Genomic DNA, 18,325 nt, shown 5'->3' on the forward strand with positions numbered 1-18,325 from the left:
TCCCCCTGTGGGGTCTCATCTGGCGGTGTCCCTAACTGCGGCGGCTGTTCCAACTGTGGCCTCCCCAGTAGCGACTCCACTTTCAGATCCTTCTGGGCCAGAGGCCCTGGCAGTGGCTCAGAGGAAGAGAGGATCACCGCCAGCCAGGAATGGAGGCGCCCAAGAAGCTGAAGGAGGTGGCAGACGGGGACTTGGGGTGGGTGGTCTGGGGGAGATCCCCCTCCCTCGGGGGCTGTCTCTCCACTTTGTGGAATGACGGTCACGAGGGGCAGGTGAGTTCCCCTGCTTCCCCCAACAACGGGTCCTATTCCTGGGCTGACCTGATAGATGAGAAGCCGGGAGACATGGTGTTGGGGTTGTATGACTAGTGTTGGGTTTGGTTCTGTATTTTCTTATGTGTAGTTTTGTGTTTTGGGGTTTCGATGGATGGTGGTGCAGTGTGCTTAGTTAGGGCTGGGCTACAGGAGTGGCAGCGGCTGCCCTCTTATAGGGGCTGGGCCATAGGAGGGCAGTATAACTATCTACAGGAGGCAGCAGACCTCCCCTCCTTGCGCTGAAACATCTAACCCCCTGCTCTTACTGTCTTCATCGCTGGCAGCCTTAAACAGCTACAAACGACAGCATCCCACCCGATGAGTGGCAAGCCGCAGAAACACAAACGCTCCATAGACCAAACACACATGCTAGTCCACAGCGTCTATATATTTGTGAGGCACAGCATGAACACACCTGTAATCAATCAGTTGATTTTCACAGGCAATCCAGTTTTCCAATCTATATGTTCACCACAGTGTTCACTTGTGTCCTTATGGAGAACATTGTCCCCAAGGACGGACTTACATGGACTCAAGCTCATAAAGCGTGTAATGTGTGTTTGAGATGTTTTATGTACTTGTAATGCGCTGTGGCCAATTCTTTCCCCTGTATTTGGAGTCAGCTGTAACTCCAAAGCGGTGGTCAAGGTTTTTGCAGTTATTTAAAGCTTAAAAGAAGCATTTGAATGTTTATTTTCTCTTTTAGACATGAAGAATATGCTCACCAAAGAGAGAGAGGGAACAAGCCTCCACCACCTTGGTGAGAGGGACCCCGTGCTCCTATCCACAGCCCAAAGACATCTCAAAAGACAACAGGAGTTATATTTACAATGGGAGGACTTGTTCTAATTGACTCAGCAATCATTTACATTCACACTCTGGAGAATTAGCAGAGAGAGAGAGAGAGCGAGAGAGAGAGAGATGCAAGCATGAAGTAGTGGGATTGTTTTTTGTTATATATTCCAATGTAGCAAATTAAATGTGATTCATTGTGATCAATGATATAATTCCCATTTCAATGCACTACAAAGACAAAAAATAACCCTTTTTGAAACCAGCTATGTAATGTTAAGTAAAAGCATGGTGATGGGATAAACACATGTTAAACCCTGGTAAACTATGGAGCCAAGTAGTGGAGATACTGTAGGAAAAACATAGTATAGTGTGATTTTACCATAGTATAACCATGGTTCTTCTCTCCGTCAAAAACCACAGTTAACCATATGTCCGCTTACCATGGTAAAACTATGGTTAATATTTGTAAGGGTTGTTTTGTGTTTGGAAACTTTGCCTCCCTCAAAGAGGCCTAGAACTCAAGCAGAGTGGATGTCTCAGATGTGTCTCTTACCATAGAGTCGCAGAAATGTACATACTTTATATTTGCAAATGTTTAAACACAGCAGTCACCACTGGAAACAGCTGAAGACACGCTGAAATGTCTATTGGTACCAGCATGGGGCATCTGCCTCTTCTCCCGCTGTGTCGTGGTCCATTACACAGTCAATGCCTGGAGAATAGCTAGATGAATTGAACATTCCTGAGATTATTTAATGATAATAATATATAAATATAGAAAAATTCCAATGAAATGAGGAAACGGCTGTAAAATGTAATTGACTGCTGTTAATATTTTAAGGAGAAACTAACGCCATAATTTCAAAGCCTGTAGGGGAAGGTCTGAATGACATCTCGGACCTTAATCTGACCAGTGCGATAGATCCAAGTCAATGTTAGCAGTGCGTACTGGAACTAATTTTCAGTTTTCTGACAGCGACGCTGAGAATGACAGAGACGCTGAATCTGATATTATCCCGGACTTGGCGAACATTTCAATTAGCGGATTTCAACCTGAATGTGACGATGAAATGGAATATTTTCAAAAATCACTTTAGGAGACCGGCGATACACCCGTTGTTTTTAAAATGGAAGAAGTTGATGACGTGATGAAGTCCATAAAGGTTGATGACAGATATTCGGAGTTCAGGTTTTCTGAGACTCAAATTGTTGATTAACTCTACATTTTGTTGAGTTGTCTGTACTTTTAAACTCCAACATAATTCTACTTTTTTAAAACATGTATACTCTAACTTTTAAATGAAAGCTTTTTTAAAAACAAAAATATTTGTGTTGTTTACAGGTTCAACTCTGTTTGTGATTGGCCCATCCAGCATTATGTTAAGTAGCGGCTTTGTTTGTCCGCCAACCCCAATTGCATTCTGGGAGCTGGCTGAATGAAGCAAGTCTGGGTAAAACTTGGAAGTGATTATCTCAGCATCACAGTTTGCCACAACCTTGTCAATATTAAGTCATAGCTTTAAAAATATTTGCTTGATTTGCACAAGGGACACCTTGTTTGGAAGCTCTGATTCTCCACTTTCAAATGATGCAAAAAAAAGGGCAAAGCTGCCAACTGACCCTGAAGTGTGCAGTGGGTCCCATTTAAGAATGTGTGACCCAAATTCATAGATAGATGTGTCAGAGACTTTGAGAGTGTAAAGAGCAGAACTAAACTTGGTTCCACCAAGATTTGGACTCAGATCACTAGATTCAGAGTCCAAAGTGGTAACCACTACTTCTCTGGGAGTTGAACCCTGACCGACTCCCACCCTAAGTGAGAATCGTGCCACTAGATCAACCAGCCGAGTTCAGCTGAAGTCGCTGAAAAAATGGGAACGGCAGCTTTAGTTTGGTTGGTTGTAGGCAAAACCGTAGGAGAGTCAGCTATCAATGGTTCATTTCCTTCATCCAAGCTATTATAGCTTTCGTCCCATGAGATGGCATTGATTCAATCAAGTTCATTGCGACAGGATCACGGTTACTGTAAAACGAACAATTCCTTCCTGTTTCGCTTTTACCTATTTGGGATTCAGGTTAGAATGAAGAATAGCAGGGAGGGTAAATTAACTCAGGTCGGTTCTGAAGGAATTGCATACAGCTTTATGCAAAAGTCATTTTTATGGGCAAGTTTTCTTTGATTGCTTATCGATTTCAAATGCTTTCATCAAGCTCTGCGTAAGAAGGAATTTCTTGCATTCAAATAAATGCCCACTCTCTGTAATACACAGTCAACTTGTTAAAGAAGAGAACCAAATGACATGTGAGGTAATCAAACAACATAATTTTATGAGAACAGTGCTTATTTGACTCATTTTAGAATGTGTGACTAAAATTCCGAGACACATGTGTCAGAGACTTTCTGAGTGCAAAGTACAGACATAAACCAGGAAGTTCCACTTAGATTTGACCTCAGATCACTGGATTCAGAGTTCAAAATACTAACCATTACAGCATGGACAATACATGTGGCTGAATTAGATGCGATGGCAGATGTGTCAGAACACTTTCTGAGTGCAAAGTGCAGAAATAAACCAAAGCAGGTTCCACTGAGATTTGAACTCAGATCACTGGATCCAGAGTCCGAAGTGCTAACCATTACTTCTCTGGGAGTTGAACCCTGGCCCGCTCCTACACTAACTGAGAATCATGCCACTAGATCAATGAGCCAAGTTCAGCTGAAGTCGCTTTGAAAACCGGAACGGCAGCCTGAGTTTGGTTCGTTCGTTCGTGTAGGGCTACACAGCCTATTGGGACATTAGCCAAGAAGTGGTATCGTCATCCAGTTCAATGAGGCCGCTGACTCCATGTGGTGATTTGAAGATTGGGCATTCATCAATGATGTGTTCAACAGTCTGTGGTTTTCCGCATTCGCAGAGATTTGTGGCAGACTCTCCAATCATATGCAGATAGGTTTTGGTCTTTGCTACTCCAGAGCTAAGTCTGGTGAGGTTGACCCAGGCTAAGTTTTGTTGGTTGTAGGCAAAACCGTTGGAGAGTCAGCTATCAGTGGTTAATTTCCTTCATTCAAGATACTATAGCTTTTTTCCAATTAGATGGCATTGATTCATCAAGTTCATTGCGACAGGCTCACAGTTACTGTAAAACAAACAAATCGGTCCTGTTTCGCTATGACCTATTTGGGATTCAGGTTAGAATGAAGGAAAGCAGGGAGGGAAAATTTACTCATGCTGGTTGTGAAGAAATTGCAAAGAGCTTTGTGCCAAAGGCATTTTTATGGGCAAGTATTCCTTGATTGCTGTGAGGTAGTCAGACAACATCATTTTATCAGAACAGTGCTTATTTGACTAATTTCAGAATGTGTGACTGAGATTCCTAGACATATGTGTCAGAAGACTTTCTGAGTGTGAAGTGCAGAAATAAAGCAAAAAAGGTTCCACGGAGATTTGAACTCAGATCATTGGATTCAGAGTCCAAAGTGCTACCCTTTACACCATGGAACGATCTTGTGACTACACTAAAATTGGAAGCACTTAGAGGTTGACTGTGTATTACTGAGAGTAGGCTTTTATTTGAATGCAAGAAATCCCTATTTGCCCAGCGCTTGATGAATGACCTTGATTGAATCAATGCCATCTCATGGGAGAAAAAGTTATACTAGCTTGGATGAAGGTAATGAACCACTGACAGCTGACTCTCCTAAGATTTTCTCATAATGTGGTGTAATGGTTCGCACTCTGGACTAAAAGCAAGAGTATACATGTTTTAGAAAAGTATAATTATTTTGGAGTTTAAAAGTACGGACAACTCAACAAAATGTAGAGTTAATCAGTGTGAGATAATATCAGATTCAGCGGCTCTGTCGTTCTCAGTGTCGCTGTCACAAAACTGACCATCATTACAGAAAATTAAGTCCAGTACGCACTGCTAACACTGACTTGGATCTATCGCACTGGTCAGATTAAGGTCCGAGATGTCATTCAGACCTTCCACTACACGCTTTGCGTAATCCATAATGATATGGAGAAGAAAGTTTTCACAAACAAGTGAGACCAAAACCACCCTGTGCTGCGCTTTAACTGTCTGTCTACGGAAGTGACATAGGTGCATGACGCAAAGGTTTCTTCTTCTACCCCGTTTGACAACAATGGCTCCGTGTGTGTGAAATTAGTATGATTTAATGGTTGAATTCAATAGAAACGGTTTCACATTGTGACTTTAAATACAGCGTGTTAGTATAAGCATTAAATAATCTAAGGAATGATCAGTTCCTCCAGCTATTCTCCAGGCAGTGACTGTGTAAAGGACCACGACACAGCGGGAGAAGAGGCAGATGCCCCATGCTGGTACCAATAGACATTTCAGCGTGTCTTCAGATTTTTCCAGTGGTGACTGCTGTTTTTAAACATTTGCAAATATAAAGTATGTACATTTCTGCGACATCCACTCTGCTTGGGTTCGAGGCCTCTTTTTGTAATACACAGTCAACTTGTTAAGGAAGAGCAACAATGACATGTGAGGTTGTCAAACAACATAATTATATCAGTACAGTGCTTCTTTGTCTCATTTTTGAATGTGTGACTTTAATTCCTGGACAGGTGTGTCAGACAACTTTCTGAGCGCAAAGTGCAGAAATGAACCGATGCAGGTTCCACTGAGATTTGAACTCAGATCACTGGATTCAGTGTCCAAAGTGCAAACCATTACAGCATTGAACCTCTATGTGGCTGAGTTAGAATTGGTCTCCTGGGCATCTCCGGGAGTTGAACCCTGGCCCTCTCTCACCCTAAGTGAGAATCATGCCACGAGATCAATGAACCAAGTTCAGCTGAAGTCGCTTAGAAAACCGGAACGGCAGCCTTAGTTTGGTTGTTTGTAGGCAAAACCGTAGGAGAGTCAGCTATCAGTGGCTCATTTCCTTCATCCAAGCTACTAAAGCTTTTTTCCCATGAGATGGCATTGATTCAATCAAGTTCATTGCGACAGCCTTACAGTTACTGTAAAATGAACAATTCCGTCCTGTTTCGCAATGACCAACTTGGGATTGAGGTTAGAATGAAGGGAGGGAAAAATAACTCAGGCCGGTTCTGAAGGAATTGCATACAGCTTTGTGCCAAAGGCATTTTTATGGGCAAGTTTTCTGGGCAAGAAGTGATTTCGCCCTGGCGCAGAGCCGGCTCTTGCCCTCTTCACAAATTCCTCCACTTCCTTCAGACTAGGGTTCGTCAGGTTAAAATCCACTGTTGGTTACGGAGGTGTTGTTCTCAGTGCTTCAGACGGATCCCAATAGTTGTTCTCTGTTGGGGTCACTGTAGGTGCCTCTGAGGTGGTCGTAAATGGCGTCTTCTTACAATCTTACAATTCTAACTAGAAAACAAACCAAAAAAAAAATCATGAATCAAATTTTCCTAGAACGCATTTCTCGATGGTTGCCTGAACATAATCCCATCGACACAATCCATTAATAAAGTAAATCTAACAATGATAAATACTAAACTGGACAATCTGATCACTACTGGTTTATGTGATGTAATTCATATGTGGCTTTTGTCAAGAGAAGACAGACCTAACCGCATTGGTCTCCTGGTCAGCTATTCATGCTGGCACAGTCCTGTCGCACCATCTGATCGTCCTCGCATTCCCATCATCACTCATGACAGGATGAAAACTCAGTAGAGCTTACCTCTACTGGGATTCCATTCTGAAAAACATGTCAATTATCACCAAACAATATTTTAATCATGACAAAGCGTCAGCTTGATAAGTCCATCATGAGGTCCCTGCATTGTTCTAAGCACAATCATTATGTTTACTTAATTATCTAACTATACCCCTCCTTTTTGACAAATGGTACCTTATGTCAAACAAGTAAAACAATGAAAAAACTTGTTTGAAAGATGCCGCTCAGTACATACTGTACCAAGTTGCTCTGCCACTCCAATAATTTTGTGCAGGATACCTTTGAGTAGAGGAAAAAACAAAGTTAGTGAGCCTGTGTCGTCAACCATCATTAGACAAAGCAAAAATTGGGTATGGCGGCTTCTATGGCTGCATTGGCTATTGGCTGCATTTCCTATAGAGATGGGGTCAAGTACATTAATGTAAACAACACAAATAGGAAGATCAAAATGGGGGGTTATGAGATCACAACATTAAAAAGATGTTATGTATGTCTCATCAAACAGCTACACCACACCGTATCTCACTTGCCTGTACATATTCATGCAATCAAAACAAAAACAAAAAACATTTAACACAGATAGAAACACAAACACAACCGGTTGTACAAAGATAGACACACAGTTTTTTACAAAAACAGATGACGGACAAACAAACCAAACAAAAACCCTCCTTTTGTTGTACTCATGAGTTTAAATCATTGTAGTTGAACTTTTCAAGAACTTCAGTAGCAAGATCTGGGCGAAGTCACAAGGGCTATCGCTGTCAAGCAATCATGTGAATCTCCATAAGAGTGTAGAAGAGAAGTTGGAGTAAGCAAAGTGAAAGTTGCACAAGTCGATGATGGAGAGCTGATGTCTGAGAGAAATGAGCCGGTTTGCTTTGTAGCAAGATAAAGGCTACAGCATGTAATCAACCCAATGACCCCGGCTCCGAGTTTCCGAGCACAGTTTGCTACAAGACATAATTCATTTCCATAAGATTACAACAACACAGCTTACATTTTACCATCTTATTCATCCACAGTTAAATTAATCCAGCAAACCCAACATGGAGCTGGTGCAAAACAATTGTTCGAAAAACAACAAATGGTTCTACCGTGTAATGGCTTGGCAAGCATTGCCTCGTTCCATGATCCAAAAACAACAATAACCACAACAGCCAAGAAAGGCCATGCCAGGGTGCGACCCTGAGGAGACAAAATTAAAATAAAATAAATATCATGACTCAAATAATGAACGTTCTTTTGTGCTGCCTGGAGTTATAAGGGGAAAATTAAAAATAAAAACATCTAAATGGCCAACGTATTTCACATTTATTTAAGTTTTTTTCGTAAGCGGACGTAAACAATCCATTACCTCTCTTGTATACAAAACAAAACAATTATTCTTCTTTGTTAAACTACATGTTAAGTTTTATGCTCTATATCAACATCTACCTTATTCAATGTCAAATCTAGATTATTTCTCGATTAAGACAAAAAAAATAAAAATTAACAATATTCATAATTTTGTTTGATTATACGTAAAAAATCACCAGCCTTACTGATAATAAAAAAGCAACCGGTAAGGATTTGAAACATACAAACACAGTTGTATATCACACCAAAACGAACAATTCACTCATGCAATATCATGATTTAATGTGTAGTGTTAAATCTATACTATTTTGTTATTTATCATGTCCTTTGATTTAGAATTACCAATTTACTAATGCTTTGTGCCATTCAATTTGTTACTGTTGTAACACTGCAGACTTTCCCTCTGTGGGATAGATAAAGGATTATCTTAGCTAAACCAGCAGATCACTTTGACACAAGAACACAAAAGGGGAAGATAAAATATATTAAAAAAAAAAACAACTCTTTATCAACCCAAAGCTAATTAATTTCTGCTGCTGCTATGCATCATATCTGCTCTCTGCAATGTCTTAAAACATATTTTGGAAGCAATTTTTTTTAATCTATATTGATCAATTTAGTTTTATCAATTTGGAATGCTTTGCAATAAAATCTGATAACAACGCACAAACTATAGTTAAAAAAAATCTCACCATACTCCTAACCTTACCAAAGTCACATTTAATGAACCAAAGACACCTTCCAGCAACTTAAAACCTGCTTCAACTCACCACAACACTATTATCAACATCACCATTATCTCTCTAAACACAATCCACCAGTTCAAAACGTGCAATATCTATGCATACTACCGCAGCATTGACCTTTGTTGTACACCATTTGACTACTAGTTAAATCATTCAGTTCTAATATCCTGCGAAAATAACTTTTACACGCACTCCTCTCCCAGTTTCATCCTAAACAAAGAATCCCAAATGCATCATGGGCAAACTTTCCCACTTTCATTGTCATTGTCTTTCATATCTCAACTTCCCTAATCCTTTCAGTCTGTCATTACCTTTACAGCTCTCTCTCGCCTTGTTACATATACAAAAAAAAATTATATCTTTTTTTTTCCCCAAATTAATTTAAAACCTTATGGTATCCTTTCTAGCAATCCTACCAGATATTTTAGATTATAACCAGATATTTTAGATTATTAATAATAATTAGACCAAGGACTCATGTGTGAAACTAGTTTGATATGTTATGTACCGCACACATACCACGCTTATCTTGCGTTCATACATTCGCTTGTTTAATTGAGATTTTTATCAGCCAGGAGGCTAAACAAAGCCAAAGAAACTGATAGAATCTCTCCGAACTCATCTCATCGATACATGTTCCAGAGTGATCAATCGTCCAGACACCAATTTGATCACAATTTATTGATTTATTTAAAACGTACTGAAACTAGTTAGAAAGCAAGTCGCAGAGCTGGATTATCAATACCTCCAAAATAAAATAATAAAAAATAGTAAAAACAATAAACAAAGCAATAATCAGAGCTGTTTCAAGCCCAGGGGATTACAGCGTTCGCTCGCTGGAACTATCCACATCTGGTAGGCCTAAAGCATCCAGGTGTTCGGCTTCCAGCTGTTTTTGAACTTGTTCTGATTGCAGATCTCAATGTAGTCTCCAAACGGGTGTTAGGGGATAAGACGTATCCTGACCTTCATCTTTCCAGCAGAGAGAGAGAGGTTTGGTATGGATTATGTGGAGGCTGTTTGCTGTCCCGTTCCACTCGCCTGGGAAAAGCACAGGAGCAAGAAAGAGTCCATGCCAGGAAATTCACCTCCACAGAGCAGCCTTCAGCCCTCACGCCCAGTTCAGTCACCCTCCCCTCCACACAAGCTGTACCAATTTCCTGCATTTCCCCCTGCTATTAAAGCAAATGACTACAAGTAGTGATTCTGAGCCTCTCACAGAGCCAGGTAAACACATTATTATAATAGCAACATGAAAAATTGTCAATTGTTAGTATCTACAGTAAATTTTTCACATAAAGGAAATAATAAATTTTTTGTCTTACCTCTCATGTTCCTCTTCGAGAAACCACTTGGACACCACCTCTGTCCCTGCAGGCTTCACCATGTGGGGCTCGCACTAAACAAGTGAAGACTGGTGGGAGGGTGTTTGTCCTAGACCACAAGCGTTGGATATCCCCTATAAAGGAGAAAATGGAATCCTGCTAAATAAACATCGTGGACAGAGAACATGCTGAAGCTTGTGGACCAGGAAAATGCTGATATGGTTCAGAACTCCGCAACCGACACAAACAGTATGCCCCACCCAACAACAATGTTTCAGATTGCGTAGTTTGTGAAGTCCATGGCCAAGCCACTGAACACCAGCTCTATATTGAACACCAGCCCAGAGACGCTCCAGGTGAGAAAGTATTTATGGCACACTTTAGCAGAGGAGAGTGAGACAGTCTGTGTGCCTTTTGTTTCAATGCCTCCAGCTGTAGTAAATCCACCTTAACCTGCTGCACCTTAAGCTGAGGACTTAATCAAAAGAATTATGCAAGGCATCATGGAGTGGCAACAACAAAAGCATAGATACAGGAAACAAACAAAGTCATGCCCTTCCTGTGGTCAGCCAAAGTCCAGTTACCCAAACGATGTCTCCTCCATCCACTTTTTCTACCAGCAAGGCCCTGTCCGTTATTTATATTATTCCACAAAGGTTTTTAAAGCCTATGGTCCTGACGGCCTGACAAACTCCAAAATGCCCTTTCAAGACTTTATGGAGGCTTAGTTCTTCCAACAGAAACTGGAGCACAAAAAGAAGAGGGCAGAGGAAAGAGGGCAACAATTGAGTAAAAGGCCCGACTACCAGCACAAAGGGAGGATATGCCGTTTCTGTCACATGGAACTGAAGCAGGGCGCAAACCGTCCTAATGTGCACACAGGCTTCCCTGGTGTAGCAGAGAAGTGCATTTACCTCCCAGCTAAAGGTCTTCTCCTTGTACAAAGATCAGGTTATGGAAAATGAGATGCACTGGAAGGGCTTCAAGCAGTCTGTATTTTATAAGATAGATGGGAGGTTGAAAATGACAAATCATGGGTGTGTAAATTGTAAAAAAAAAAAAAAACATCAGCTTTGGAAAAGGGGACACGAGAAAGTTAAAACCAAAGGCTACCATGGCAACGTCTGTAGTGTTTTTTAATAGTGTTTTAACCATGGGACCATTCGCGTTAAAGGCCAAGGTGATAATAGCTACACTACTGAAACACATTGTGTCAACTCAATTTTGTTTTGCCTGCTCAGTGACGTAGTGCTATGGAACCAATGTAATGCGTATATGCCAAAATGTAAATACACTGGAAACAACAAGAGGCAGTTTGTGTGGTGTAGCGATTATCACGTTCACTTTACACTCAAAAGGTCCTCACTTCGAAACTGGGCAGAAACAGTAGATGTTAGCTCATTACAGGAGATTTGTGTCTTCATCAAATCTGAAGCAATTCAATAACTTATGGCAATGTCTTTTTTTGACACAATAATCTCAACATAGCAATAACTAAGTCAAGACTTGAACAAAACGTAAAAAAAGCAATGACAAAGACTGTGCTTCAAACTTGACAAAAGCCTAGTTGCTGAGTTTTGAATTTTTTTTTTTTTCCAGCAATAGAACGAGGGAGACTTGATAGTTAAAAACAGCTCCCTGGTTCCAGCTGCATAAAAATTAAGAAGGAGGATACTCAACAAAAAAGTGTGTTTCTGCCCTTTTTCAAACAGGGGACCTCTAACATCCGTAACAAACAGGATTACCGCTTCACTGGAGAAACAGACATCCCTTCTAAAACTAGTTTTTATTTTGCATGCTCAATAAGTAAGTGCTGTGGAACCAGGCCATAATACAAACACAATGGAAGCGAGGCCTACAGTTTCTGTGGTGTCGTGGTTATCACATTCGCTCCAGAAGCAAAAAGTCCCCATTTTGAAACTGGGTGGAAACAGTTAATGCAAGCTAATTTCAGTGAATTTCTATCACAGCTGAAAAGAATAACTCTGGTATGGAAAATGTCTGTTCTTCACGAGAACATTCTCAACACAGCAACAACTCCTTATATACAATTCAAAAATACTTGAATGAAACAAAGACTCTGCTTAAACAAAATGAATGCCTAGTAGATGTGAATTTATTCTCATAAGCTTTAGAAAAGGGGAGACTCGAAAGTATGAATACTTTTAGTCAATAAAACCATTTACAAAGATATATACAATTTACAAAAAAGATTTTTTCAATTTCCACATCCATTATTTCCCTTTTTCCACCTCCCATCTTTGTTTTTCGATGTTATAAAAACCAGACTCCTTGAAGTGCTTCCAGGTCATCTCATTGTTCTTGCCCTGGTCTTTGGACAGGGAGAAGATCTTTGCTGGGCAGTAAATGTACTTCCCTGTTACACCTGGGAACCCTGTGTGCACATGAGGACTGTTTGGGCCCTGCTTGAGTTCCATATGACAGAAACTGCTGGTCTTCCCGGCCAAACAAGGTATTTATCACAACATTGATATTAAAATTGACTCTCTATCTCTTGTTCCTATCAAGGCTGCAAGGAATCTAGGTGTCATTATTGATGACCAATTGACATTCTCGGACCATGTTGCCGCCGTCTCCCGGTCCTGCCACTTTGCACTACTCAACATCTGAAAAGTCAGGCCGTACCTGACCCAATATGCTACTCAACTACTGGTACAAACCTTGGTGATGGCGGAGGGCTGCTCAGTGGAGGTGAATTTCCTGGAAGCATGGACTCTGTCTTGCTCCTGTGTTTCTCCCAGGCTAGTGGAACTGGGCGGCAACCAGGCTCAACATACTCAGACCAAACCTCTCTTCAGTGTCTCTGCTGGAAAGGTGGAGGGCTGGATACCTCTCATCCCCTGACACCCATTTGGAGACTGCATTGAGGTCTGCAATCCGAACTGGATCAAAGACAGCCGGAAGTCGAACACCTGGTTGCTTCAGGTCTACCAGACGCTGATAGATCCAGCGAGCCACCCTTGTCATGCCCTGGGCTTGAAACAGCCCCGATGAAACTCGGATTCCAGTGACCCCCTGAGCCTGATGGAAATGGTAGTGAGGTGTCTGGAAGGTTTGAGGTGAATAGGTTACTGAGCTCCCAAAGCTGAGATATAGTGCGGTCATAATATTAACTATGTTAGTATTAGATTTATTGCCTCGATGTCATACGAAGAACGAAAACAACAATGGGTCTATTGAGAGGTCCTATGGGAGAGGAATTTTGTTGATTCTTCCAGCTCGACCAGAGGAGGAAAGGTTTACATTTAGGACAGGATATAGGCTGAGCGGCACCTATGGATTGGAACCAGATGTGGTATGTTATCTTTGTACCGCTTTATAAGCGAGTGCAGAGCGTCACTTGGCAGAGATTCCATCCGGCTCGGGTCTCTCCCAGGACATCCATGGCAAGTCTGGTTTGATGCTGATTTGTGTAATAAAACTATTATTTTATTCAAGTCAGTGTCAGCGGTCACTCCTTCATTCTTCAACACATCACACCCATCAAGAAACTAAACTACAAAGTGGCGTCACGAATCAGGATCTGTTGGGCCTCATCTGCCGATGCTGCCTGCTCCAGCGAACTGCCGCTCTCAGGGTGAGTGACCTCTCACAAAATTGAGCTGTTATGTGGGCTGGAGCAGTATGTTTTTGGCAGGGAGACTACACTGAGATTATGCGGGGATGGAGATGATGTGTTGATATGTGAAGTGAGTTTCCGTCTAAATTGGGGTTAATTAAGATGTAAAAGACGTAAATAAGGGGAATAAGAGAATAATAAGTGAAGAAAAAGAGAATTAAGTTGAAATAGAGAATAGAGACGAGAGAAATAAAAGTTAAAGGTTAAAAGTTGAAATAGAGAATAGAGACGAGAGAAATAAAAGTTAAGAGTTGAAATAGAGAATAGAGATGAGAGAAATAAAAGCTAAAAGTTAAAAGTTGAAATAGAGAATAGGGACGAGAGAAATGAAAAATTAAGTTAAAAGTAAAAGTTAAAGGCTTAAAAGATGTTGAGAAAGTAGAAATAAAAAGTAATTGTAGAATGGCAGAACTAGTAGCCAAAAGTTATTTAAATAACCATGCAAGATAAACGAAGACAGGGCCCGTATCTCGTTAAACAGTAAGACATGTGTACATTAAATGCTGTGTGAAAGTTGGCCGAATGAAGATATAATATAGTCAAATCTAGGTAGGAAAAAACAAGAGGAAATAACCCTGGCCAGGGGAATTGACTCAAAATAAAATTATATGAATAAAGATGAAAAAGAAGAAAGTAAAGTGAAAAAAGAGATAAAAGATAAAAGCCTAAAAGTAAGATGAAAAATATGAAAAGTGAAACAGAGATAAAAGTTAAAAGCCTAAAGTAAGATGAAAAGTGAAAAAGAGATAAAAGTTAAAAGCCTAAAGTGAGATGAAAAAGATAAAGTCAAATAAAAAGAGTTACAAGTTAAAGGCTAAAGATGAAAAATAAAGTTTGAGCTAAAGTAAGATGAAAAGGATAAAGTGAAATAAAAACAGTTACAAGTTAAAGGCTCAAAAGATGAAAAAATAAAGTTTGTAAAGAAAAGTGAGGAAAAACAGGGCAGAACCTGCTCTGGAGAACTAGTGAACATGCATGATGAGAGAATCTGATTAAAAAGAATTTGTTAAAAGTGTGGCCTAAGTAAAATTTTAAAAGTCTGGCCAAAGTGAAAATTTTGATTAAATTAGAAAAGTATAAATGAGTCGACGTAAAACATAAAGCTAAGCGCTGTTGAAGTCTCTGGGGATTAGATGTTCTGCTGGTCAGACATATCTTTTTCTTTTTTTTTCTTTTTGTGTGTGTGAGTGTGAAGGTGCCACATGTGTGAAGAGCTTTGTGTAATGTTTTGTGTATGTGTAAGTGATATATATAATATATGTGTTATTAAATAGGTATACATATGTGGTGAGCAGTTGAATAATACATAAAGAGAAACCTTTCTTGCCCTTTAGTGATAAACATATATGAGCCTGTTTACGGACTTTGTAAAGTTGATAAAAATATATGAGCCTTTCTTTAAGGACTTTTGATAAATATATATGAGCCTTTTTCTCTAAGGACTTTTGATAAATATATATGAGCCTTTTTCTCTAAGGACTTTTGATAAATATATATGAGCCTTTTTCTTTAAGGACGTTTGATAAATATATATGAGCCTTTTTTCCAAGGACGTTTGTGCATTTGATAAAGGATATGAACCTTTACAGGACTTTATATAGTTGATAACAAAATGAGCCTTCTGAAGGACTAGAGCCACAGTCTGCCTACACATACATGAACACATCCAGAAAAGAAAAGAAAATCTCCTGCTCTGAATTGGAAGGAGGATTTGTGATTTGTTTGATTGGCGTGTGGGTTTTTTCTTTTATGCTTGGGGTGTGTGTGGCGGTGATTTCTGTGAATCCTGGCTGGTTAAAAGAGCAGATGGTCTTGTTGGGTTGAAGGGAGACTCTGGTTCTTGATGCAAGAAAAGAGGTTTTGTGTTTCGACTGCTGAGAGAAAACAGCTTTGATTTACGACTGTGCGTAACTGCATTGAGCTGGGCTGTCCCTACGGGAGCCAAAACAGGATGTTCACTCGCTGACGACCAGTCCATACTGGAAGTCTTTGCTAAACATAAGAGGTGGAGCAAGGGGTGGTGCTTCACACAAGAGTGGAATTTAGTTAACTCCTCCTGACAAGAGGGGCTGGTGAGCCCCCTCTCTACTCTTTTCTCTCAGTAGTTAGAAGAAAGAATAAAAAGGATAAAATACAATTAAATAGATAAATAGAATAAAAATAATTAAATAAAATAAAAATAAATAGATAAATAGAATAAAAATAACTAATTAAAGGTGATATCAGATTGACTAATATACTCTTTGGACTTTAAATGCATTGCATGATTAAAAGTAACCATTGCTTTATTTCAAGTGTGCGCAAAATAAAAAGCTGATAATGTATGTCACACTGAATTGTATCACAGTGTGTATAAGAATTTAGAGTGAGCCTAAGGCATTGAACTCTTCTGTCGTTCTTTTTCTTTCTTTCTTTCTCTCTTTTACTATGCTGAGTGAAAGCTGGGGAAAGACAGAAAAGATGGAATGAGTCTGAACTGAATCATCCAAAGGGCAGATGACAAGACATCTGGCAGATCTTCACAGACACTGAGGCTTGCGGATGACAACGTTCTGGAATCCTGAATCCATCCAAACCAATTAAAGGCCAGTACGGTTTTATCCACAAACTCTTTCAACAGACCTCACCTGCATTTACCTATATACCTATAAATTTAGTTATAATAAATGTGTTTAGCTTGTCTTCACATATGCGTTTGTAGTAGTTCTTTTTCATACATTGCATTTGCAATTATTTAGTGAGAGACTTGGCAACAGACTGACCAATTAAGGCATTTGCCTAATTAATAGGGTATTATTGACTGATTGATTGATTGATCATGTGGAAAAGCTGATTTGATTTAAATACTGTTCTGTGAATATTGGTTTCATTATCTGGGTATGATTTATCTATGCTGTTTTGAGAATGAACACTGATATCATTTTGATAATTGAACATAAATGAGTGTGAATGATAGTGAACAAGTGAATTGGCTTTCACAAGTGGGAAGCGATTGGTCTCCTTTGGGGTTGGCAAATTCAGCTGTTGTTGGTTGAGTGTGATTACATGGTGCTTTATAAAGACATTTTTAAAATAGTTCAAATTGATTTACAATAAAAGAAAAATAAGAGAGTCATTAGGATGTCAAAAATGGATACTAAAATTACAAAAGTAATCACTCCTATTGATGTAGTGCAAAAGAACAATCCCCTTATTAAAGATATTGCAAAAATATCAGGAAAATGGAGCAAGCGTTGGCCGGACATTGAACAACCATGGCCAGTTGAAGGAACTCTTAACCCGGATGATTAAAACAATGCAGGTGCTTGTGTCCACATATAAGGTAAATCAAAAGAAAGGCAAGAAAGGGAAGAGACGCACGGAGAAAAGACAAACAGAACTTGGCATTCTGCAACTGTTTGCAAAGGAGGGACAGACATGGTTCGAAGCTGCAAAGGAAAAAAGAGAACAAAGTAGACAAGAAATAAAGAAAAATGAAAAGGAAACAGAAAAATTGATGGAGAAGATTACCACGCCCTTCTCACATACAGCATCTTTACAGAAGCCCCCGCCTTATGAGAAGGAGGTGAAGTTCACTGATGTTTATCCCCAGCTCCCAGTGATTACACAGGAAGGCAACTATCTCTGCAAAGATGAGGATGAACAAATAATAGAGATGGGCAAGGCTAAAACAACCATGAAGATGTACCCGAGCTCCAACAGTACAAGGAAGAAGGAACAGGATCAGGAGACTCTCAGAAAAGTCAACCAAATACAGTTGGTGGATAATAAGAAGAAGAAAAAGAAACAAGCTGTGGTTATGCAGAGCCAGTCACAACTAAATCAATTACCACCACAACCACAGCAAGGACAGATTCAGGTACTACCACCTGTGGTCTTCACTGTCTCCTTTCCACAGCCAGTTTTTGACCAACCACAAACATGGAGAGGAAGAGGTCAAGGAAATTTAGGAAGAGGAAGAGGAGGAAATTTCCAACAGTCTCAAGGAGCGTGTCATAATTGTGGACAACAAGGTCATTTTGTACGTGACTGCTACAGGTTCAGAGGAGGCTTCAGAGGAGGCTTCAGAGGAGGCTTCAGAGGAGGCTACAGAGGACAACCACAGCCACCCAGAGGACCAGCGAACCCTTACAGGGGTCCGGAACCTGGTTTCTAGGGGTGCCCAGAAGACTCGAAAGGGAGGTGTCAGCTGGTAGTATCAGGGCCAGAGCAAGATCCAAAAATAGAGGTGAAAATAAATGATAAGTCATTGGAAGTAATGGCAGATTGCGGAGCAGCTTTCACCTGTGTTCGGCCTGAAGATGCTATACATCTCCCCATGTCTGACCAATTGGTACGGACAATCGGGTTTGAGGGTGTGAAACAGCTGATTCCTCTCACAAAACCAATTGAGCTCTGCTGTAGAAATCGGAAAATCACACTACCTATTTTGGTGTCAGAACATACGCCCATTGCACTCTTGGGAA

This window comes from Zeus faber (assembly GCF_960531495.2).
Source record: "Zeus faber genome assembly, contig: SCAFFOLD_34, whole genome shotgun sequence".
Classification (NCBI taxonomy): domain Eukaryota; kingdom Metazoa; phylum Chordata; class Actinopteri; order Zeiformes; family Zeidae; genus Zeus; species Zeus faber.